Below are 25,680 nucleotides of genomic sequence, written 5' to 3' on the forward strand. Positions count from 1 at the left end.
CACAAACACAAAGTAAACAAAAGAATGAACTCCTGATCAAGCATGTTTTGCCAACCTTATGAAATGACTCTCATCATATGTGCCGTGAACACAGATGACATTCATCGGTTTTACTGTGCACAACAAAAATAAAATGGCAAATAACTTGTAACTGCCAGCATTCTTGCCATGTACACCTCCCTACAAATTCGGCCGTATTTGAGCTACAAATTCCTGTCCTAACCTGAAAATGGGAAAAAATTGACTATTATCATTTTTGCCTTGTGCTCTTCACTTGTTCATACTTATTTCAACAGTAGAGTGATTATGTTCCTTTTAGCTTATGTATGAAAATTTGTACATCGGACAATTTTGGTGCATACAACCATGAGTAACTAACTTCACCCCTTCTTTTGAATTTGGCAGAGCCATACTTCTTTATTCGACTGAGTACTCCAAGAACTCCGCATTTTGGTATACCAAGTATTCCAAGAAAAGCTTCTTGACATACACCTCCACTTTTACCGTGCCCATTTGTCACATTGTATGTAACAACTTCACTTTTACGCCATTTTGGGCTGGCCGATCGTATTGTGTTTGGTACTGGCATAGAAGACAAGCAGTATTTGTTCATGAAGGCACCCTGTTGTGACTTTAGACTCATTGTGTAAAATATTTGCATGGAACCTCTTCACAACGTCTATTGTTAACATGTGACAACTTTTCGCTTGATATTTATTGTTGCAGCCATCCAGTAAGTGTAGTGAACCACAAGTTCCATTTTTGTGATCCATGGACTTTCCCAGTTCTCAAAATAGATGCCTCATATAATAACATTATGGAAAGAAAGTCATTCCACGTCATATTGACCTGCGGATAATAGCAGGGTTGCACCATTTCTACAAAGAGCAAATGAAATTAACAATAAGACTTTCGAAGGGGGAAGGACTTGAAATTGGAGGGACATTTATTGAAGTAGTTATTTCCCACCTTCAGTGGTTTGAATGAAGCTTTTAATTGGTATTTCCCCAATGAACAGCAATTTAAATGTCAAAATGAATTGTGAATTAAAAATCCATTTATTGGCAATGCGCGACCTTTCGGCCATCTCAGCAGAAGAATTTGAAACATTTACGGAACTTAGGTTTTGTCAAAGAGGAAGTTCTTCGAAGTACTTTTGAGCAGATGGACTGCAAAACTGCTTCAGGTGCTGCAGGTCTTGGTACTTTTCAGGTTTTAGTTTAATCAGATCTGGAAATAAGCAAACTTTTGGGCTAAAACAAGGGATCTTGCTGGTGGTTTTTGTCATAAAATAGTAACCTACCTACTTGCACAGCATATTATAAATTTAACTAATAACCTAACTAAATATCTGTTGCAATAACGGCAAAAATATTTCCTGTAGTGATAAGTTATCATTACTTTCAAGGTTACACTATTGTTATGAGGTATTATTCTATAAGTCATTATAGGTCTATAGATTATTGATGTGTGAAATATGCTTTGGTGTTGGAAGAGGAATTTAAGTAAATGCCTTTAGTGAAATTGCAGTGCAAATATGAATATCTTCAATTGTCACAAAAGGCCGCGTTGGTAGTTTTACCATTTGAAATTATATATTTGTGCAAAACAGTGTCAGCTTATGTGTTGACAAAATATAAATACTGCAGCAGACTCGGTGCTGGACCTTCCATGTGAATTCAACATTCATCCATAATTCTTAATGCTAAGTATATCAGCAAAAATAAGAACCAGTTACACTCATCTCATTAAAATTGAAGTATAAATTAATTAACAACTTTTGTGTTAATTTTGAAATTACTTTTTGATGCGAATAAATATTATTTGGCTGTCGCATTCAAAATGTAATACAGAAACACAATGTGGTTTGATGATAAAAGTAGACATTAAAAATGTTCCCAGTTGCTGAGAAGCTTAAGAAACACTGCACTAGTAAAGTACTATGGTATAATGTCTAGTGTCCAAATGTGGGACAATGGCAGGAATGTGGTAGAGCTTCTGGAACAGCTGCATGGGACACTTCATGACCATTTCAGCCACACGCTGTAACTTTTTTCTTTAGGTTATCAGATTTATGACTGGCTTGATTTGTGCTGCCTCCATTTCATTTCCTGTACCAGTCTCTTCAACTCAGATTAGCACTTGCAGTCAATGTCCAAATACCATGGTAGTAATACTTTGGTGTTTCATCACATGTCCAATCATTCTGTCCTGTCCTCTTATGAATGTTTTTCACATGTTCCTCTTCTCACACGTTCTGCAGAGAACCTTTTCATTTTGTACTGTATCAGATGATCCGATTTGTAACATCCTTTTATAGCACCACATATCAAATGCTTCAAATATCTTCTCTTCCAGTTTTCCCACACCCTAAGATTCACTTCTATCCAATGTTGTGTTCCAAATATAAATTTTCAAAAAAAAATTTCCTTAAATTGAGGCCAATGATTGATATAGGAGCTCTCTTTGCCTGTGCCGCATTTTATGTCCATGCTGTCAAGATACTTTGTTTCCAATCTAGCAGAATTCTTTCGCTGTGTTTACTTCACTGTTCCCAATTTTGATGCTGAGCTTATCCTTAATCTCATTCGAGCTGATCCTCATTATTTTCATCTTTCTTCAGTTCACTCGCAACGTATAGTGATCATTAGACTGTTCATTCCATTTAACAGGCCCTGCAATTCTATACTGCTCAACGAAAATTTGGAATACTGTCATTAAAACTAATCTACGATCTAGAGGTGTCAATGACCTAGGCCCTTCATGCATTATCCAGCCTATACACTGGATGGTGTTTACTACTGGCATGCTTTCGTGGCTCTCCCCCAGCTATGTAAACATACTGCTGCCGCAGTGGCATGCTGCGAGCAATACAGTATCAACAATGGCTTCATTCAGTAAGTGTTTACAACACCCTGATAGAATAGTGGCTTTACTTTCAGCTGGTCATACATAGCAAGATGTTGCTGATGGGTTACACGCCACTAAGAGTGGTGTGTGTAAGGTGTGGAGAAAGTACATAGAGACGGGAAATTTGAACTATAGACCTCATAGTTGTTGTCCTTGTATGACAACACCAATGCAGGATCATTTCCTCCAACTGTCAGCTCACAGGCACCCAATATTGACTGCCAGAAATATTGGAAATGACTTCTCCCAGGCAACAGGGATTCATATTTCAGACCAAACAGTGCACAGAAGATTGCAGCAGGGTAGCCTTCATTCCAGAACCCAATGAGAACTTGTGCACAGGGCCAATGGAACCAACACAGTCATACATAGCAAGATGCTGCTGATGGGTTACATGCTCAGGCACATAAACATTGTACCATTGCAGAATGAAGTAATGTCATGTTTGCTGACAAGACCAGGGTTGGTTAGTGACCAGACACTAGATGTGTTAGGGTTTGAAGAAGTGCTAGACAGCACCAGGAACACCGTATGTTCCATTTGCAGATGGAAATGCAATGTTCTGGGCAGCAATAATGATGGGATGCTGGACCCCTTTAATTTCCACTATGGCAATTTGATTGGTTCCCAACACCTCCAAGAGGTCCTACAAATGATTGTAAGGCCCTGCAGACGCGAAATTGGCGACAACTTCATACTAGTCGATGACAATGTGAGACTGCACTGAACTCTAGGAGTGTCTCAGTATCTTAAAAAATGCATCAACAGAGTGCATTGGCCATCACAGTTCCCAGACATGAATGCAATTGGGCATGCATGGTACCTGTTGAAGGTGGCCATTGCATAGCATCCAAATCCACCTGACAATCTTCAGGATCTCACTCAAGCTGCCATTGAGGAGTGGGACCTCATACCTCGAGATAAACTAGATGATCTCATCCAGAGTATGCCTCAGAGTAGAATATCCCATCCGTGTGTGGAGAGGACACACTATTAAAGAATAATAATAATAATAATCTTCATTATGAGAGAGAGATTATCACAGTTTTTGTTTCCAAGACATACACTTATGAGAGAGCCTGTTTTGTTTTGTAATTCTTTTTTTTTTTTTTTTTTTTTTTTTTTTGTAGGTAGCAAAAATCATTCTTGGTTCACAATTATGTTTATTTTGTTAATAAGGGATTATACAAACCTAAATATACTACAAGAAGTAGTAAACACTCTCATATTTCAATCTTCTGTCGATGTGTACATCCCACTTTTACACTAAGGAGAGCAATGTCATCAGTGAATCTTATCACTGATATTCCTTTCTTTTATTGAATGTTTCTTTTATTGAAGGTTTTTTTATTGAACCTTTCTCTTATTGAAGCTTTCTCTTATTGAAGCTTTCTCTTATTGAACCTTTCTCTTATTTCCCTAATTGCTATTTCGATGAATAGATCTAATAGTAGAGGCAGAGGACTACATCCATGTCTTATACCCTTTAGAAACTGTGCACCTCATTCTTGTCTTTCATTCTTTTTTACTACCTTTTGGTTCTTGTACATATTGAGGATTACCCATATTCTTTATAGCTTTCCCTTATTTCCCTAAGAATTTAGAACATCTTGCACCATTTAAAATTGTCAGACACTTTTTCCAGGTTGATAGATGTTATGAAAGTCACAATTTTCCCCTAAGTCTTACTTCCATTATCAAACACAATGCCATAGTTGCCATTCTGATGCCTTTAGCTTTCCTAAACCCATATTGATGGCTGTAGTCTTGCTTGAAGTGGTAACTGTCCGAAATATTATCCTCTCAATAGGCCAACACCACCATCCAAATGCATAGTGCAGTCGGAGGCATTTGAAATTTCAGGAGAGCGACACACCTGTCTCCCTATTCAACCTGCAGCAGACTACATCAGACATGAGTGCTGTTGGTCGACAACAGTTGAAGTGCTGCAGTCTAACCTCTAGCTGGCTGTGTTCATAAAGCTGTAGACCCTGTGACATGTGAGACAGCACTCCATCCGTTCCGTAGCCAGCACCAGCACGTCACTGGTCACTGAACATTTGCGTGTAACTAACTACTCATTTGCGTGCTGATCTCTCTCTCTCTCTCTCTCTCTCTCTCTCTCTCTCTCTCTCTCTCTCTCTCTCTCTCTCACACACACACACACACACACACACACACACACACACACACACACACGCACACGCACACGCACACTGTTCTTTTCCCCCTGCTCTTTAAATGTGTCCTTGATAAGGTGAAGGGGAAATTGTGATGGTAAATGAAAGGCGTGGGTGGAATACAACTGAGGTGTAAAGAAAAAGGAGTACAGGTAGACTGTCTGCCACTAACATACCCGCGTGCGTGTGGGTGGTTCTGACGATGGCCCTGTTGGCCAAAAGCTCACTTTCTGGCAGTCTTTTTGTTGTGCTTATCTGCGACTCAGAATCTCCAATATATGGTGAGTAGCAACTATCCTTTTCACAATGCTGTTACAGTCTATTCTGCATTTGCCATTGTTGAACAAGATGAATGTAGTATACAGATCTACTATGATTATTGATAATGAAAAGACACTTTCAACTGATTCAAAAGTGAGACATTTTTCAGATAGTGATCTGTCCTGAAGCTTTATACAGAGCAGAAAGCCTGATATTTGTAAGGACAAGATTACGTAGGAGACTAGAACTTGCAAAATGGGTTCTTGGGTGGATATTGTGATTTAAAGATGCTCAATATAGAAGCAGAGTAAAAGTTTTATACTGAGGTAGAGGGGATCCAGGACATCTGCTATATATATGATTCCAAATGAAGTGCCAACATGGCCTTTTGTGATAAATGAGGATATACATATGTGCTGCAGAATTCCACTAGAGGCATTCATTTAAATTCTTCTTCCAACACCAAAGCATATGTCAGTTCAAATTCTTCTGCTGAGATGGTTGAAGGTCGTGCATTGCCAATAAGTAATTTTTAATTCACAATTCATTTTCATATTTAAATTAGGACCATGGTCTGTTCACATTCTTAGAATGGCTAAGGGGATGTTGACACATCAGATAATGCAGTTTCTTGTGAGCATCAGAAACAAAGTACACTGTTCAAGAGGTACAAAGGAATATGGAAGAAATGGAAAAGACAGGAAACAGACAACTAGAACAGAGTAATGTTCAAATTAAAAAGATGAGGCTGCCATAGGTTTTTGAGACACAGACCCAACAAGATAGAAGAGTGAAAAAGGTTGCAAAGTAGGAGAATCAAAGAGTGCTGAATGAGGATGAAGATCAGACCAAAATAAAAAGAAATGAAAATTGTATTAGTTGTTTGCATTTGCTTTAGTTTCTGTATAAAAATTGAAAACCACTATTTATGGAGTTACATGTTTTCTTCCCTATGCATTTGTTATCAAGACATTTTAAAGAAATGATAGTGCTACAAGAATGATTCTTCTACACCTTAAACTCTCACTTTACATCTTCAAATCACTCACAGAGTTGAAGTTTACAAGTTTTTTTCATTTTGTTTACATGTTAATTAATGATGGACTATTGGGTATCGAGAGATGTATCTATCTGTAATGTGAATCACCTGATTCACAAGATACAAAGCATTTCTTAATCAGACTGATATAATAAATGAGTTTTTGTGAAGTAACAGTATGTAAACGTTTTTCTATCTGCATGGATGGAGCAACTTTCCATGATGAATTACTGGGATTTGAGAGTTCATAAACAGAGCATTACAATGATACATCAGCTGTCATCATTAACTGTATAACTTTCCACTTTTTTACTGGCACCAAGCCACTGATTCTTGTCCATGTATCTACACTGCAGAAGTTATGAAAAATATTATGTAGTTCAAACAGACAAATCTTGTCACCTCTCAAGAAGAAATGAGTGGAAAGTTGTGGTTTTGATACTGGCAGCACATAAATGCCATTTTAGTTGTAAAGGCTCAGACTAAGATATGAGGAAAAGAAAAATAGAAAATGTAGGCTTGCATAAACAGAACAATTGAAAAGGAATATTGCAAACCAAACTTTGTTATTAGAATGGCATAATGCTGTGAAACAGATAAGAAATAGTAATGAAAGTGTGGGAGAATGACTGTGTTTGTGGAAAATATGTTGAACAGTTCTTTCATTATTTTGTTAAATTCTGACAGCCATTTTAGTGAACACACAACTGAATGTGAAAGTGATTCATTCACAAGTGAAGTGCATCTATTGGTGGTATAGCACTATCTACCAGTAACTGGTTTTGATGTACAATTTTTTCTACTGTGTTACGGTAGTTGTTAGTTCGTGATGAATGCCGTCTAAGGATGAACACTCATCTTATGAGAGTTATCTACCTTTAAATATGTAACTACAATACCAGTATGAACCATTCATTGTCTATGTGGTTTCCTCAATGGTTAGACTGAACTACAGCTTTGATGTGAAAATGGACAGTAACAGCCAAAACCAGCAACTTCACACTGAAATTGTTGTAACTGTGCCAAACAATAAATTGTATTCCAAGGAAGCTGTTGTAACGGCGACCGGAACAGTCATGGGGACGGAAAACGCGGCGGGACCCGTGGAGCAGCCCATGAACAACAACACAACGCGAGAGGACGGACACGACCAACAAAGGACCTTACGACGACAACAAGAAGAACAAAATGACAGAGTCAAGAAAACCTAACTAGACAACCACGTCCACTCATAAACAAAACACGAAAGTAAACACGCTGTCTAAGGCAAAGCGATATGTCCAGAGACGTACGCAAGGCTAGACTGGCTGGCTGAGCAGGAGGCAGGCACTTAAGTACTCTATCGCGAATGCCACTATCGGCCGCTGCAACCACGTGTTCCACTGTGGCGCCCTCTCACTAAATGCAGGCCAGGAGGCGCGCGTTGCCACAGCTTACAGCACGATGGTGCAGAGACCTCTAGTGGTCTTCGACATCCATGATGTCTGGTGGGGATTCAAATTGCGCGGCGCGCAGTACCAGATCCCTCCCCCCTCAAACTTGCACGTCGGGGCGGAAACACCCCAGACGGCAGTGGGAAGAGGAACCGGGCTCGGAAAAAGCGAGGCTGTGCATCTGGCCGAAGGGTGATGTGCACCTGAAAGTTGGAAGCACATCTGAGATCCAGTGCAAACAATGACGCAAAAGCGGAGGACAGATTGTCCAAGTGCTGAAAGGGAACAGCCATGGAAACAACCTTAACTTTGTCGGAAATTGAAAAGCCAAACAGTTGAAACGCATCCAGGCCAAAAATATTCGAAGCTGACGGACGGTCGATGACAAAGAGGGTAATGAATCGGGGAACACACTTGTACATCGCCTGGACAGTGAACTGCCCACAAAGGGGAATGGAACCGTCTCCGTAGGCGACCAAATGGTGAGAGGGAGGCTACAATGCACGAGAACCCAACCGGGTATATGTCGCCTTATTAATCAGGGAGACAGTAGCCCCATTGTCGACCGGAAAACTGACATCCTAAGTGAAAATGCAGAGCATTAGGAAAAGCTTCTGCGCTGACGGATCATCCTGTGGGATGACTGACTGCAGAGCATGGACTATATCTTGAGGCCCAGGAGGGGGCAGGACTGGAGCGAGTCGAGTGACTATGACAAACCGATTGGATGTCCTTGTCACACAGCGTGCATGTTTTCCAGCGGTGGGGACATTCAGCCCATGAATGTGCAGGAAAGCCCTGTGGGCCAGATGGAAGTGGACCGCGTGACCGGTGACGAGGGCGTCCAAAGGCGCCGATGCCATAGAGACTTTGGACAATGAGGAGTCCTGATGCGCTGGCCTTTGTCGGCAGGGCCACGTTGATGTTGCGAGGGTGGAACCCGCTGCGACGCTGTGATCGCCACCACCTGCGGTCGCGCCATAAGATGCTCGTTAGCTGCTTGAGCAATTTCAAAGGAGTGGGCAATGCGGAGACACTCTTCCAAGGAGAGGTTGTCGAGTTTCAACAATGCAGTACGGACCTCAGGATCGGGAGCCAGCTGAACCACCACATCCCAGATCAGGAGGTCCGCATACTGAACCTTACACTGCTGATTGGTGCATACAAAATCGCATCGACGGCTGAGGCCCTGCAAGTCCGTGACCCAGGAATGATACGATTGACCAGGCTGTTTATGGTACTGATGGAACTCCAGCTGAGAGGCGACCACATAGTAGCGTTGGGAATAATAGTTTGTCAGTAAAAGGCAGATCTCCTGGAAAGAGAGAGCCACAGATCGGACAACAGTGCCAACTTGCGGAGAAGAAAGAACATGTCCAGGGAGGCCCAAGACAAGAACAGCAACAGCTGCAAGGAGATGTCCGTGACTTGAAAAGCTGTGAAATGTTGTTTCAGCTGATGTAAGTAGGTTTCCCAGTCCTCCTTAACATCATTAAAGGGTGGAAACAACGACGGACGCGGGAAAGCATCAGACACCTGAGGACTCTGAAGCTGGTAACGCACCTCGGGCATCAACTTTGTCCGTTAGTAACTGCAGCGACTTTTGTAAGATGTCTAACTGGAGCTGTTGCTGCTGCATTAGCTGCTGCTGTTGCTCCAGCAGACAGACCAACTTCGCCTCCATACCAACAATGATCACCATTTACCTCGTCGCCAAAATGTTGCAATGGCGATCGGAACAGTTGCAGGGTTGATGTGACGGAAAATGCGGCGGGACCCGCGGAGTGGCCCACGAACAACAACATAGCAGGAGAGGACAGACACGACCAATGAAGGACCTTACGACGACAACAACAAGAACGAAACAACAGAGTCAAGAAAACCTAACTAGACAACCATGTCCACTTGTAAACAAAACAGGAAAGTAAACATGCTGTCTAAGGCAGGGCGATATGTCCAGAGACGTATGCAAGTTTAGACTCGCTGGCTGAGCGAGAGGCAGGCACTTAAGCACTCTATTGTGGACGCCGCTATTGGCCGCTGCAACCATGTGTTCCACTGTGGCGCCCTCTCACCAAATGCGGGCCAGGAGGCATGCACCACCACAGCCAGATGGTGCAGAGACCTCTAGGGGTCTTCGACGTCCATGACTTCTGGCGGGGATTCAAATTCCGAAGCACGCAGTACCAGAGAAGCGATAACTGGTGTCTTCACTACAACTGTTATGGAACGTTATTGTGAATTAAAATCTATTTTAGAATTTTGCTCTCCATAATTGATATGCTCAACTAAGAGAGACATAAACTGAAAGTAATCTGATGATTGAATACATAGGTACTTTCCTCTGTTTGTACAAATGTGTACCTTGCAATAAAGAGTACAGTCTGGTTTCTTTCTTACTAGACTGTGTGTTGAAGTGACTGTCCAGTCAACAGAGTTCTTGCTGCTGCCTGCCTTCACTGTAAAATGCACAGCAGATGTGAGGAAATGTGGCTATGCTTCACAAAGGCAGCTGCTCCATCAGTATCTCATGCTGTAAAACTTCCAACAATCCACTCTGGAAACATGCCCTTGTTTCCTGGTTACCTTGCACTCAGTGATGTTTATAAATAAAAGTGCAGTCACATGGGGTTTTGAATAAATTGTACAGGAGCTGTTCAAGAACATTTTACCCCATAAATGACATAGTATTCATGTCCGACCCCCCCCCCCCCCCCCCCCCCCTCTGCCTCCCTCAGACACATGTTGCCTTTCCTTGGCCTTTTGGTACCTTTAAAAGTAAATGTAAATCTGGGAGAAGAAACAATTTGTTTCCATGTAAAGTAATTCCTGAGAATCTTCCAAAAACTGTTAAGTGAAAAAAATTGTTAACCTATATAGGTTGGATTATAATGGCAGAAACTGACTCTATGAAAGTATACAGTAACAAGCAAAACCATTCCAATTAATTTGGGTTTACAGGTGAGCCATTTGTTAGATAAATGCAGATGTGTGGTTACAAGCGGCCCTTGACTTCTGTAGAAAATATAGGAAATTTCTGGCAATGTCTTATGGGACCAAACTGCTGAGGTCATCGGTCCCTAAGCCTACACACACCTGCTATGAAACATTATTGTAGTTTGTGCAAAAGCATTTGAAGTGTAAACTTTTCCTTTAAATCCCCTTGTAATTGTGTTGGAATTTCACCCATAGCCCCACATTGCATGATGTTGGAGAGTGTAGTACATGCATGATAAGGCAGAGACATTTTGCTGCAGATATAAGATATCTATCATGCCTATATGGTCCTAGTTAAATAGGTCGAGAATATCTGTACCTTGGCCTCTAAAGCCACATGACCTCATTCCCCTGGAGTTTCCTGCTTGAGGACATCTGAGAATTGAACTGTACAGCAGTCCAATTAATATTACAGAGAAGTCATCATCATGGAAAAATGATGCATTCAGAGCTTGCACAGAAAGATTGAAGTGCTTATTTTCCCCATGTGCTGTATGAGAATGGAAAGGCAGAGAAATGGCTTGATGGTCATTCGATGAACTCTTTACTAGGCTCTTAATTATGAATTGCAGAGTAATCATATAGATACAGAATGTCGCTGAAGAACTGGAGCAGCAAATTGTTTAATCTTGTCAAGATTTAGGAGATGATAAGAGGGTACCAGACATAATATCTGGATATAAAACTTTATTCACATGACACAATTCAATGCTTACATCTCGTAACACGTTCTAGAATGAAATGCCAGTCACAGTTGCAGATATTCTGCTCCTCCATGTGAGAACACAGGACAGCTATACTATACAACCCCCTCTGCACGGAGTGTGGAGCACCGAAGAGTGTACTGTGAGGTCAATATCGTCAAGTGACACGCCCTGCTTGTACTTGTTGATGGCTGTCACCTGAATATCGAATACAGATGGTAAGGCACAAGCCAAGGCAGGAGTCGATGAGGCAGGCTGTTGCACAAGGTACTGGACTCAAGGCAATTATGCACCTGCAATTGATGATAGTGGACCACATGTGGGCATGTCAATAGTGGTGCCTTAGCCACGGGTGGTACAAGGAGTGGGGAGTCAACTGGAGGACTGGCAGTAAGGTCGCCTGCTGAAGGAAACCTGGAGGGCACAAGAGCAAAATCCACAGTTGGCGGTAGGCATAAGATACGACTGCTATGGGTAGTGATTGGTGTGGGCAGGGAGTCCAGTGGCAGCAGCACCTGACGTCTGGCCAATCGAAGCACGCGTGGCAAGCCACAGCATCAGTCAAACTCCTGGATGAGTGAGATTGTAGATAATCGGCCTTTGCATCGATGTGGTGAGGAGTGGTCAAATTGGGAATTAACAGGCAGTATGTATTGAGATTTGAAGAATTGTCATTGAGTGAGGCATTCTGTATTGGGGTTTGAGGAATTGTCATTGAGTGAGGCAGAAATTGAGGAGTCCAGTCTGCTGTAATCGAGAGAAAGGGAGATCATGTCTACAAGTGAGATGTAATCGGCAACGGTGTTGTCCGCTCTGTGCGTATGATGGATGCTGATGAAGTACTGGGCAATGATACTGAGATGGGAAAACTGTTGTGGGTTGACGGTTGTTGATGGGTGATATATGGCATCTGCCAGTTGTTCATAGTCAGTGTAGATTATGACATGGCAACCTTAGAATGTCTTCGCAAAAGTAGCACACAACCTCGTACATATCAAACAACTTAACTTGAAAGCAGACCATTTTGTTTGAGTGGCTGAGAGATTTCTGAGAAGAAACATGGGCTGTGTGTCATCTGCCACCTCTTGAGAGGTTGCATGTCACCTGCCAACCCTTGTCGGAGGATTCTCCGACGATCAAATCACTCACTTCCGTGGTTATGGTAAGCTGGTCTGGTATGGGGAGTGCCAGGGAAATAGCCATTGCGAGACACTTCTTGGAGTTGTCTAACGTCATTTTCATCTCCTTAGGCCAGACAAACTTTCATATCCCCTGTGTGTATGGGCTCGCAAGGATGCAGTCAGTGGTGCTAGAATCTCTGTGGTGTGTGGTAAGCGTTGGCAGTAGAAACTGAGGATGCCCAGTAACCAACAAAGTTCATGATAGTTTCAAGGTGGTGGCAGCTGACGAACGAGTTCAGCATGTTCTGGTGTTGGTTTGATCTCATTAGCATTCAGGGTGTGTGCAGGAAATGTTTCCTTCGGCTTTCACAATTGTTTTTTCTCATTGGTGGTCACCCTTGCATCGCAGAGGGCAGCAAGAACGAGGCTGAGATGCCATTCTTGGCTTTGAGAGTTGATGGAGGAGATTAAGAATTCATCCAGATGCATGTAACAACACTCTGTCAATGAATTGTGGCCACGTTTGAGCTGCATTCTTCAGTCCATAGGGCACGACAAGGAACTCGAGCAGGCCAAAAGGCATAATAATAGCCATCTCAGCAACATTGAATGGTTGCATGGGGATTTGATAATAGACCTTCTGGCAATTGATCACACTTTAAACAGTAGCACCCATGGGTAAGGGTGTGGCGCTTTGTATGTTTGGCATGGGATAGCTGTCATGAACAGTGTGGGAGAAATGTTGCTGGCATCAGGTGTGGACAGCAAGTCAGGAGGGCTGTGCCAAGTCCATTGAAGGACTTAGTGTTGGTATCAAGTGCAGCCTAGTCTTGAACGCACGGCTGTTGCTGGCAATGCCCAGTCGTCTTGCTCTCCAGCATAGCTTTGACGCCATAGAGGTGATACTGGTCTCTGGCAATGAGAAGTGCCTCTGCCTTTAAATTCAGACTTCTTTATATGCCCCTGACATGTTTATTTTACTAACACCCAGCACCTAGTCAAGTTGCCTATAATGAGAGAGGCCTCCTGGTGTGGTGACATCAACCCACTTGTGACACAGTTACTGCTGTATATTGTGCTCGGCTGTACTCATCTCACAAATCCCTCGGGTGTCTGTTATTGGGACCCACATGTTGGGACACTGGTGCCTACTGGCCCACACTTGCTAAAGCAACACTCTATCGCAGCTGTATCTCTGCTTCTGATTACTTTTGCTAAAGACTTATTACTTTGGCTCAAAGACTGCCCCGCTCTATGCAGAAGACCTGGTCCTTCAACTGTTACTTCAACCTAAACCTTTATTGCAGTTACCAGACTTTTAGCCTTAATCTGTGAAAAAAATACATACTATTTGATGTGTTACTTTTAGACGCTACATTAATCCTGAACTCCATAAACGTCTTTCTTGTTTCTTGCTCACACTGCTGAATCTCACATCATTTGTCAAGGGTCCCTCACTCTGCTCATTTACTCATACCATGAAACATTTTCTCTGATAGGTCTTGTGCAGGAATCTCAAAATAGTGAACACGGAGGACGTGGACAGGGACTGCAGATAGATGGTGCTGGAGCGTCTGGGAGACGGGCAAAGATAGTCCACGCAATTGCGATAAAGGCTGTGTCCAAATGGCATTGTGGCTAATGCAACTACCTACTAGCAGGAGATCCTGGGTTCAGATCACTAGCCTGGCACCCATTGTCGCTCATTGCCACTGATTTCGCATAAAGTTCCAATGCAGCTGACATCAATAGTGCCTTTCCTTTCTTTTCTTATCTCCCCCCCCCCCACCTTCAGTTTACATACTTATATTTACTTCTCCTCCCATTACTGTCTGCATTCACTTACTGTCCACTGAACGTACAAACACAACTCAATTCTGGCAATACCTAGTGTCTTGCCCTGCTCTTGCTGTCCACAAAAACAAAACATAACTAAACAACTTCGTTCACTCCGCAATGAAGAGATGATAGGTGTTGTTGCACCTTCTGTTGTCACCAAACGGTGTGATGACCAGCTTGAAGATCCCCTTCTGACACCACTGAAGAGTCAGAGGGCTCAAGAGCCCAGTAGAAACACTGATAATATTAAAGAATGACTTTACTTACCTCCAAGACATGAGATGTCATGGCATAGCAACGCAAATATACCTCCCTCTGTTGACCCTGGCCAGCGCTGACCCGTGGGTGAGAGCTTCCACCCTGGATACTGAGCTGGCACCTTGCAATGCTCTCGGTAGGCCTGTGGTAAGCTGGTGGCCTTTGGAAGCTGTGGCCATTGACATCAGCAGCATGTCCCTTCCCTTAGCATTGTGGACAACCAGAGACCCCTCACTGTAGGTTATGACTTGTTGCCTTCTGGCAGGAGTTGGATGGTGGTTGGTGCTGATGCACTAAGGTCCACTAGGGTTGGAGGTAGCAGGCGTGGACTGCAGGTTAGTGGGGCTGTAGCACCAAGTCCTGTCAAGAACTTAGTGCTGGTGGCACAGGCAGTGTGGTCTTAACTACGTCTGCTGCTGGTGATGCCCAGTCATCTGGCTGTCCAGCATAGCTCTGACGTCAAGGTGGTCCTGGTTTCTGGCAACAAGAAGTCCCACTGCCTTCGAATTCAGAATTATACGCCTCTGGCGCGCATTTGTTTCATTACAACTTGACATCTAATCATGCTACCCATAACAAGAGACTTGCTGAGGTATGGTGACGCTGACCTGCTTTCAGTGCAGTTACCACTGTTCAGTGCAGTTTACTGCTGTGCTGGGCTATCCTCAGTGCCTACTAGCCCACGGCTGCTAATGCAAGGCTCCGCGCTGGATTTCTCACGGTTGGCGACACTACATACTGTCCCTGATGTCCCACCAATATATCTTAATGCGCATATGTAATGTGAGAGATTAGAATGTATTTGCTGAAATGGGAGGACAATGCGGAAAGTGCTCTGACCTGTTGCGGGTGTCGCTGTGGTGGGTCCTGTGGGATAACTTCAACAGGTCACGGTAAGGGGGCATGCCCAGACGTTAAGGCTGTGATCTTGTTGTCTGAGGTAACCACAGGATATGATAGGCATCTGAGCTGCTTGTATGCATGTATGAGTCTGAGAGACTTTTCATGTATCTATCAGTGTAGGTCGTTTTGGCAGAGCATAGGAGCCACGAGTCATTGCAGGTTGCAAGGAGACATTCCTGGACTGTGGTGATAGCTTCAAACATCACATTGCTCTCTTGAACAATTGAAGAATGGTCAGTGCAGCCACAATATAAGTCTTGGGTGGGTGTGGGCACTGACTTATAATCTGTGGTGGAGTCAGGGCAAAAAATACTGGAACGGACTGATGCATTGTGAGATGGAATAAGCTACCATAGTCGAGATTGGGAGAGTGACAAAATCTGTGGAGGAAGTCGATTTCCAGCACAGTTCAGCAACATCAGTGATTTAGAGAGTCCAGGGGCATAGCTCATCCTATTGTGGGGCACTTTTTACGTATGGGAAATAGTAGGCCTGCCGGCAGTTGTGGTTGGTGGCATCAAACTGCAGGTGATACCAATAGCAGTGTGGCTGTGAAGCGATGCAATCAGCTGACACAGAGTTTCCTGCTAGCGGTGTGGTGCCATGTGCATTCTGCAGTCTGGCACCCGGGAGAGGATCTATGATAGAAGATCTTTGCAGGACTAAGTTTGTTCGAGGTGTGTGCTGGCTAAGAGAGCAGCGGGGGTGGGGGAAGGGCACTCACATTAATGTGTTGCCTGTGCTGCAGAACTGTAAATAATCTTTCAACTAAGGCGAGTGTGTTGTTCAGTATTTGCATTTCATGTGTGATCATGGCTAGCTGTTGCTGAGATAGAGCTTTAATGATCTACGGCATCCGTAGTGAAGCGTCCAGCATCAAAGTAGGATACACCAACGAACATAGTCAGCACCACAGTCGAGGAGAGTATTAGAGCAAGAGTGGCTTGGGTGCATATTGTTTGTGCATGTTGCCTACATTGGAATCAAGTATACATTAAGGGGCAAACATGACTGATTTATGACCCCTCCCCCTCCTCTTAACCTATTTTTATGCCAGTTGATTTATGAACCCCTGGGGATAATCTGTCCTTATGAGAAACCTCCCAAGCCCTTCCCATCTGGGAAATCCCCAACCTCTCGCCCCTCCTCCCTTGCCAAAACATGCACACTTTTGATATCAAATTAGTTGACTAATTAATCAAATTGATCAATTAATTATCCCTCTCCCCTGGGGAATCCCCCAGCCATCTCCTCCCACTTTGCCCCTCCCTACTCAGAAAAAATTGACAGGAAAATCACTCAGTACGTGCAGAGTTGTTGGTGTGGAAGGTGCAAGTGTTACCATGTCCGGTAACTACATACCTGAATCATGCAATTATACGGCTGTAGATTGGAGGTGTCATCTTGTTGGAAAATATTTGTGTGCACGCTTACTTTGACGTGCAGGGCTCAATTGAACTAGAGCACAATGCCACCACCAGAGGACATCCCATCATTGCCTCCTCCCTCCATACACATCCCAGAAAAAATTTCCTGGAAAAATCGCTGAGCTGATGGACTGGAAGGATCCCACATCAGGAAATTCTACTACACTATGAAGGATATAATAATGTATTGTTAATTTACAAAATTCAGTTTCCAGGGGTTGCATCCCTCTTTTACTTGGCGGGAAAAGATCATGATTATCTGCTGTTTTGGAAGATGCAGGTCTTGTAGAATACATTGAAAATAAGTAATTAAATCAGGAAATGCTCAGTCTGTGCTGGAAGGTGCAAGTACTATCTTGTTCAGCAACTACATGTCCCAGTTATGTAATTACATCGCTGCAGATTGGAGATATCTTGTTGGAAAATTTTCATGTGTGTGCTCACCTTGATGTGCAGGGATTGAGTGAGCTACTGTACAGTGCCACCACCAGAGGACATCCCACACTCTCCTCCCCAATTCTTGCCCCCTCACTTCCCAGCTCCTAAAAAAATTCGCGGGAAAAAGACTCAGTATGTGCTCGAGATCTCACGACACATAATTCAAAGCAATGTCAATAATATATTGATGCATATTCTTAATTCAATCAGTTTGTGGGAGAGAAGGCTGCCCACTTGGGTGGAGCTCATGTCTGTACCCTCCATCCAAACTTCCCGTGAAATAATAACTGTAAGCACCGAGGAATGGAATTGAAGTGCGGTATAATAGCTGTGGTTTGAGGTCTCCAACGTGAGTGTCTGACGTCCAGGCTCCGCCAATGTCCAAATTACAGATCACGATAGTAAATACTATAGACCGGATATCAGCAGCCTTTCATCTCGTAGCTCCAAACAGGGCACCAAGTGGTGGCATTCTGTTTATCAGGAAATTCCAGGCTCACTTCCTGTCCTCTCTCAAGAGGCTGCTTCCTGTTTGTGAGTGTGAGTCATCGTCTCGAAACGTGCAGACAGAGGTTTTCATCTTTCCTCAGAATAACGTGTTCCCATTGGCTAATTCTGGGGATAAAGGGAGACCTGATGCAATTTTGATATCAAAACTAGAGGGGAAAAAGGCGATTTGCACTATCCTATCAAATTAATTGTTTAAAATTTACGGGAGTCCAATAGGTCACTTAAAACACTCACCCTCGACCTTATGGCGATACTTCTTCGTAATAAAAACATAGTTTTAACGTTTGAGAATCACACGCAAACATTCTGCAAATCAAGTAATTAAATTTCCGCCACAAATACAGTAGAGTCTCGATAGTTCGAGGTGAATGGGACCGGAACCACCGAAGTCCAATCGAAAACTCGGACTATCGAAATTTAAACGGGAAAAACAAATATTATGGTATTGTAAGTAATACAAGTCAAAATATGAACTTTATTAAAATAAAAGTATTGACACATTCATTTGTATTGGCAGAATAACAATAATTATGACAAGTAATAGTGAAGTGTCTTTTGTTTGGCGAGGCTGCAACGTTTCCTCGCGGCAATCTCACGCCACCGTCTCATGAGCAGTAGGTCAGTTGGTGTCGCCTCAGGCTGTTGTTCCACGTAGCATATGGCGGCCTCGAGAGCAGCGTAGCCATCGGTGTGACTCATCATCGGTGCAGCCTCTGCCTCGTCATCCTCGTCACCCTCACACTGCGATGGAATGTTAACCGTGTCAATTATAGAAGAGTCTGTCACTTCCAACTGTTCGCCCGAATTTAACCATTCGCCTACTTCCATCTCTTCTGCCTCTTCACACACTGGCAATCTTCTGATTAAATTACACAATGGTTGATCGTCCTCATCTGCTAAATCTTCAGTTTCTTTGTCTGGCATACTTTCCTGTAGAATTTTCCTCCATGACTTAGAAATTGTGTCCGACTTTATTTCGCCCCAAGATTCGCTAATCCAGTACACGACGTCCTTCAAAGTAACTTTCTTCAAAGCTCCTACAATGCTTTCGTTGTCTTCGGAGTGCAGGATTGACTGTAGCAATCGTCGATACTTTTTTTTTATACATTCCAGAACGCCCTGATCCATGGGCTGAATGAGACAGGTGACGTTTGGTGGGAAAAACAAGGCGCGGATACTGTCGCACTGCGGTTCTCCTGTACGTGGATGTGAGGACGCATTATCCGTGAGCAAAATTGCCTTGCATGGCAATCCCCTTTCTTTTAAAAAATTCTTGCAGTCAGGTACAAATGAGTTAAAAAACCAGTTCTTGAAGATTTTCTGGTTCATCCAGGCGTTATTCTGATGTGTAGAGACAACCGGAAGAGCTGAGATGGATAAATTCTTGAATGCTCTTGGCTTGGCCGACTTCCCAATCACAACTAGTTTTAGTTTTTGGTTTTCAGTTGCATTTGAAGCTGCCATAACTATGAGCCGCTGTTTGTTTTTTTTGTGCGCAGGAGCACTTTTTTCTTCACAAGAAGCAAGTGTTCTTGCTGGTAACATTTTAAAATTTAGCCCAGTTTCGTCACAGTTATATATTTGTCCATTAGACAAATTTTCGTCAGTTATTATTTTTTTAAATTCGACGATAAATTTTGAAACGGCCTGAGCGTCACCAGAGAGTTTTTCTCCACATACGTCTAGTTGACGCACTCCATACCTCTTCTTCCACTTGTCGAGCCAGTCCACACTAGCAGCGAAATTGTCATCTCCTTCCTGCAGCTGGTTTCTGAAAAACAAAGCTTTTTCTTGCAAGATTGGGCCAGAAATCGGAGCACCCTTCTGTCTCTGTTGGGTAAACCACATTAACAATGCCTCACTTGTTTTTTCGAAGTCTGACTTCTTTATTCTTCTTCGATTGAGAGATTCGTATGAGCATTTCTGTGACGAAAACTGTCCCAATTTACGTCGATTTCTTCATTAGTCACCACCAGTAACTTCACCGACACCATATTCGAGAGCAAGTTTTTTTATTGTTTCTCCTTTGTCAAGTCGTCTTAGTGCTTCTAATTTTAGATGCAAAGGCACAAATTTCCTCTTTTTTGGTACAGCACTCATCTCTGCCAGGTGTACAACGGAACACACACTCAACAAACAAAACGACACACAACACTGTACGGTACAGGTACTGGGAACTACAGCAGCGTATGAACTCCCCAGTTTTGATTGGTAGCAGCCGGTAGCAGTCGGGGTATTTCGTGCCATGCTGACAAAAATGTTCGTGCAACAGGGCAGCGAGCTAATCGTCGGTGTTCATTGCATTGTTGTCTGCTTTGTCACTGAGCTGTACTCTCACTATCTATCTTTTGCAATGATGTTTTCATTGTTTATCATGTCAGTAAATTTTTTTTTTAATTAAGAGGCTCGGATTATTGGAAACTGGAACTATCGAGACTCGAACTATCGAGACTCTACTGTAGGTAGATCGTAGTGCTAAATATATCCAAGGTCTTGTGTGCACCGATCTTTGACAACACAAGCACCCTGCTCCACAACATCGTTTCCACTAAACACATCTAGTGAAAAAATCCTACTAAACACACACACTCGCGATTGCGAAGAGTGCACTGTCCACCGACTGCTGAGAGCGGCAGCTGCATTCTCACATCACTGAAATATTGTTACTAGTTGCGAAATTGCTGTAGCAGTATGGCATGGGCTATATTTCTTCTAAGTTTTCTCTCATGAGGTAAAAAAAATCTGTTGTAATCAGCTTAATGTCTGTTACTTCCAGCATCACAAGACTGGAATATTGAGCTCATTATTGGCCCATGACAGTGTGCTAAGATCTGCAACTGTCACAGGATGCTTCCTCACTTTCGAACTGTCTTAAAGAAGCAAATGCTCTGTCACAAGGAATGTCTCTTGAGGTAACAGCATAGAGAAGTTGTCAATACGAGGGTTGGAACTTAAACAGTGGCAACTATTTATTCATAACCGATACGAAAGAGTTCAATGTTTGCGCCCGTTTACTGTCCTTCAAAGTTGTCACCAGCGTTGTGTAGAACCCGTTGCCAGCGATGTGGAAGGCGTAGTATACCGTTAGCAGAGCCTGTTCTGTTGATGGTGCGAATGGAGCGGTCTACTGCCTGCTGAATCTCTGGAACAGTTCTGAAGCGAATGCCACGAAGTGGTTCCTTCATCTTCGGAATCAAATCGAAGTTTCAAGGACTTTAAGTCCGGGGAGTATGGTGGATGGTACAGTACTTCTCAGTCCCATCGGCCGAACTGAGCAGCCACAGCTTGCGCTGTATGCGCCCGCGCATTGTCGTGCGAAATGATGGGTGGGTTGCGCAGAAAGTGTCGCCACTTCTTTAGCAAAGCTGGTCCCAGGTGATGCTCCAAAAACGAACAGTAATACGAATTACTTTTATTTGATTCCGAAGATGAAGGAACCACTTCGTGGCATTCGCTGCAGAACTGTTCCAGAGATTCGACAGGCAGTGTACCGCTCCATTCGCACCATCAACAGAACAGGCTCTGCTAACGGTATACTACGCTTTCCACATCGCTGGCAACGGATTATACACAACGCTGTGACTACTTTGAAGGACAGTAACAGGTGCAAACACGTAACTTTTTTGTATCGGTTGTGAATAAATAGTTGCCACTATTTAAGTTCCAATCCTTGTATTAGATTTATACTATGTATTACTTTATAAATTCGGTAATATATCTGATTTTATTACAATAGTCATCTCTCCGTCTGTAGGTGGGAGATTAAATTTCGTTAAAAGATATCGCTACAGCAGAAGAACGCCTGATTACAGCTCCAGCTCCCAAACCATATCTGTTGCACCCTAGCCCTCACTTCCACTCTCCCAGTGGCATGCCACTAATATCAACGCTAATTAATTAAATTGATCATGAGAGCCATTTTACATGGGGAGTATTCATTTTTCCAGCATTCAGATTACACTCAGTAGGTAGCTCAAAATGGAATCCCTGGAAGAAAGAGGATGTTCTTTACGAGGAATAGTATTGAGAAATGACATTTGAAGCTGAAAACAGAAGGATTCTACCACTGCCAATGTACATTCCGCATGAGGACCACGAAGATAAAATACAAGAAATTACTGCTGATAAGGAGGCATATGAGGCAATCTTTTTCCCTCGCTGTAATTGTGATGACTGGCCCCCAGACCATGCTCTGAGCCTATCATCAGTGAACCCTCCTTCAGACACTGCCCCAGACATACAGCGAGTGGATTGATATCCGAACCCTGTCCCGTCTGTAACGTGTGGTGGAACCACCTCCGAACCATATCCCAACCATAACGCATGGTGGATACACTTTTGAATATTATCTCAGCCTTAACCTATGGTGGAAAAGCCTCCGAACCCCATCCTCGACCGTAACATATGGTGGTTCGACCTTCGAGCTGTATCCAGACCACTATGCATATCCCAAACCTACCCTGCTGTGTCATTGGGGGGAGGGGGTTGGGGGGGGGTAGGGGGCGGCTCCACGTGAAACCGAACCGATACAGTCGCATAAATACATGAATAGCGCTGTTGCGCCAGGTGTTGATAACTGTACTACATTTACAAGCAATTCTAGAATACGTGGCGAGAGAAGTGATGTCATCATCACATGAGCAGAAGTGACATAAAAATGTCAAAATTACGAAAATTGATTGAAAAAACATATAAATTGAGGGAAAATACAGGGAAATTGAGAGAGAATGAGGGAGAACTTACATGTCTGCTTTGTGCAGGAAAATTCTTAAACTTGGGAATGAGCGTGTGATAGGAAGAGGAATATGAGAAAAAGTTGACATGAAAGCACCGGGAACCAGGGAAACAGTCATTTTTCGTAGACAGCTGTAAGACGACTAGAATAGACTGTGTAACTTGGACAACCACCAAATGTGGTTTACATATTCAGGATCACGAATCCACTTGTAATCCCAAAGTTATCGGCAACCACCTTATAGATTTTTATAAAGTGTCCTTAACTTAAGAGCATCGTATTACCAGCTTGAGAGTTGCAATATAGAACAGCAGAATGAATCACAATGTTTTTCCTGTTTTAAACCCTAACAAACAATATTTGCAATGTGTTTCTCTATAGTCCCTTGCAACCACAACCTTTCAGTGTCAGCTAACAAATACCTTACAGAACAGTTGCTGCATGGTTTTGGACAATATTCTGCTGTATGTAGATTGAGGTAATAGAGATACAAACAAATTGTGTGCTGTCTTTGATGCTTTCCTGGGAAACAGAACCATCTGCTCTAAATTGACATGGATCCGCGTTAAAGGATGATAGAAAGTAGATGGAGTAATCGGTTGAGAGGAGTTGTAATGAGGTATGTTTTAATGGTAGATTGATGATGCAGTCTGGAGGGAGGGAGATGTTACAGCAGGTCATTTATCACAAATTTAATCATTTTTTCCCGTTGTTCTCTCAGTGTGTATGAATTGTGTGATATAACCTGTGTTCGACTCGTATACAATTGTGTGTGACAGAGTGCTATCTACCTGCGATCATAACAGAAAACCTCTGCATAGCGCAGACATCAGAGAACTTCCAATGCATGTGTGATGACTTATGTCCACCAAACCTATGGAAAACCTATTTTGGCACCCTCCTCTAGATGAACAAAGTTGTATGCTACACTATCTGATCAAAAGTATCCGGACACCTGGCTAAAAATGACTTACAACTTCGTGGCGCCCTCCATCGGTAGTGCTAATTTTCAGTATGGTGTTGACCCAACCTTAGCCTTGACGACAGTTCCACTCTCGCAGACACACGCTCAATCAGGTGCTGGAAGGTTTCTTGGGGAACGGTAGCCCGTTATTCACGGAGTGCTGCACTGAGGAGAGGTGTCGATGTCGGTCGGTTAGGTCTGGCACGAAGTCGACGTTCCAAAACATCCCAAAGGTGTTCTATAAGATTCAGGTCAGCACTCTGTGCAGGCCAGTCCATTACGGGGATGTTATTGTCGTGTAACTAGTCCGCCACAGACCGTGCGTTATGAACAGGTGCTCAATCGTGTTGAAAGATGCAGTCGCCATTCCCGAATTGCTCTTCAACAGTCGGATGCAAGAAGGTTCTTAAAACATCAATGTAGGCCTGTGCTATGATAGTTCCACGCAAAACATCAAGGGGTGCAGGCTCCCTCCATGAAAAACACGACCACTTCATAACACCACCGCCTCCGAATTTTACTGGTTGGCACTACACACGCTGACAGATGACGTTCACCGGGCATTCGTCATACCCACAGCCTGCCATCGGATTGTTACATCGTGTACCGTGATTCAGCACTCCACACAACGTTTTTCCACTGTTCAGTCGTCCAATGTTTACGCTCGTTACACCAAGCGAGGCACCTATTGGCATTTACCGGCCTGATGTGTGGCTTATCAGTAGCCGCTCGACCATGAAATCCGAGTTTTCTCACCTCCAGCCTAAGTGTTACAGTACTTGCAGTGGATCCTGATGCAGTCTGGAATTCCTGTGTGATAATCTGGATATATGTCTGCCTATTACACATCACGACCCTCTTCAACTGTAGGTAGTCTCTGTCAGTCAACAGACGAGGTCGGCCTGTACACTTTTGTGCTGTCCGTGTCCCTTCAAAGTTCCACTTCACTATCACAATGGAAACAGTGGACCTTGGGATGTTTAGGAGTGTGAAAGTCCCGCGTACAGACGCATGACGCAAGTGACACCCAACCACCTGACTACTTTCGAAATCCTTGAGTTCCACAGAGCGCCCCATTGTGTTTTCTCACGGTCTTTAATCACTACTGAGGTCGCTGATATGGAGTAACTGTCAGTAGGTGGCAGAACAATTCACCTAATACGAAAAACACGTGTTTTTGTGGGTGTCCGGATACTTTTTATCACATATTGTAAGTACTCCATTCCTCTACCACATCTTGGACATAAATCGAGTCTTCAGTTTCATAACTGCAGTAATCCTAAGTTAGTTATGAGTGTCTGTGACGTACTGCAATCGCTGTCTATACATTTTCTTGACAGATGATATGTGTGGAAGAGACTGTTTTGTTCATGGAATCAGAGCAGCGTGTAATTTCACATGTCAGAGACCGCTGCTATGCATTTGTCTGTTTCCTCTTAAGATGTCGTTGTTTCGTGTTTGCAGAACGGCAGTTACAATACTGGAAGGAGAATTCTGGTCTACATCATTAGTGTTGGTCGGTACAAGTTTGGTACACGTGTTACACTCTTTGCAAAATGTACACCATGAAACGTTTTGTTGACTTGACAACTCGTTGAGAGTGGTGCTTTGGACCTTGATTAACTGTCTAAAATGAGTTGAAATTACGGAAAACCTGGTAAAATTACGAAAATTGATGAAAAATACATAAAATTAATGGAGACACAACAAAAAATGTGTAGGGATGAGGGTACTTACATGCTCACCTAGTGTATGAAAATGATTCCATCCCTTCACTGGTGGGATTGACAACTCATGGTGCATAATATCCATGCTCTATGGGTTTAAGTCCTGCACAATACCCCTTGTTTCACCTGCGTTTATGCACTGTAAGTCATAAAGCTGCAAGACGCAGTGCCCAAAGATTTGAGGGTCGGGGTGGCTGCCACTTAGAACAACAAAACAGCGATCACACACCTGGG

This window comes from Schistocerca piceifrons, chromosome 8 (assembly GCF_021461385.2).
Source record: "Schistocerca piceifrons isolate TAMUIC-IGC-003096 chromosome 8, iqSchPice1.1, whole genome shotgun sequence".
NCBI classification, from domain to species: domain Eukaryota; kingdom Metazoa; phylum Arthropoda; class Insecta; order Orthoptera; family Acrididae; genus Schistocerca; species Schistocerca piceifrons.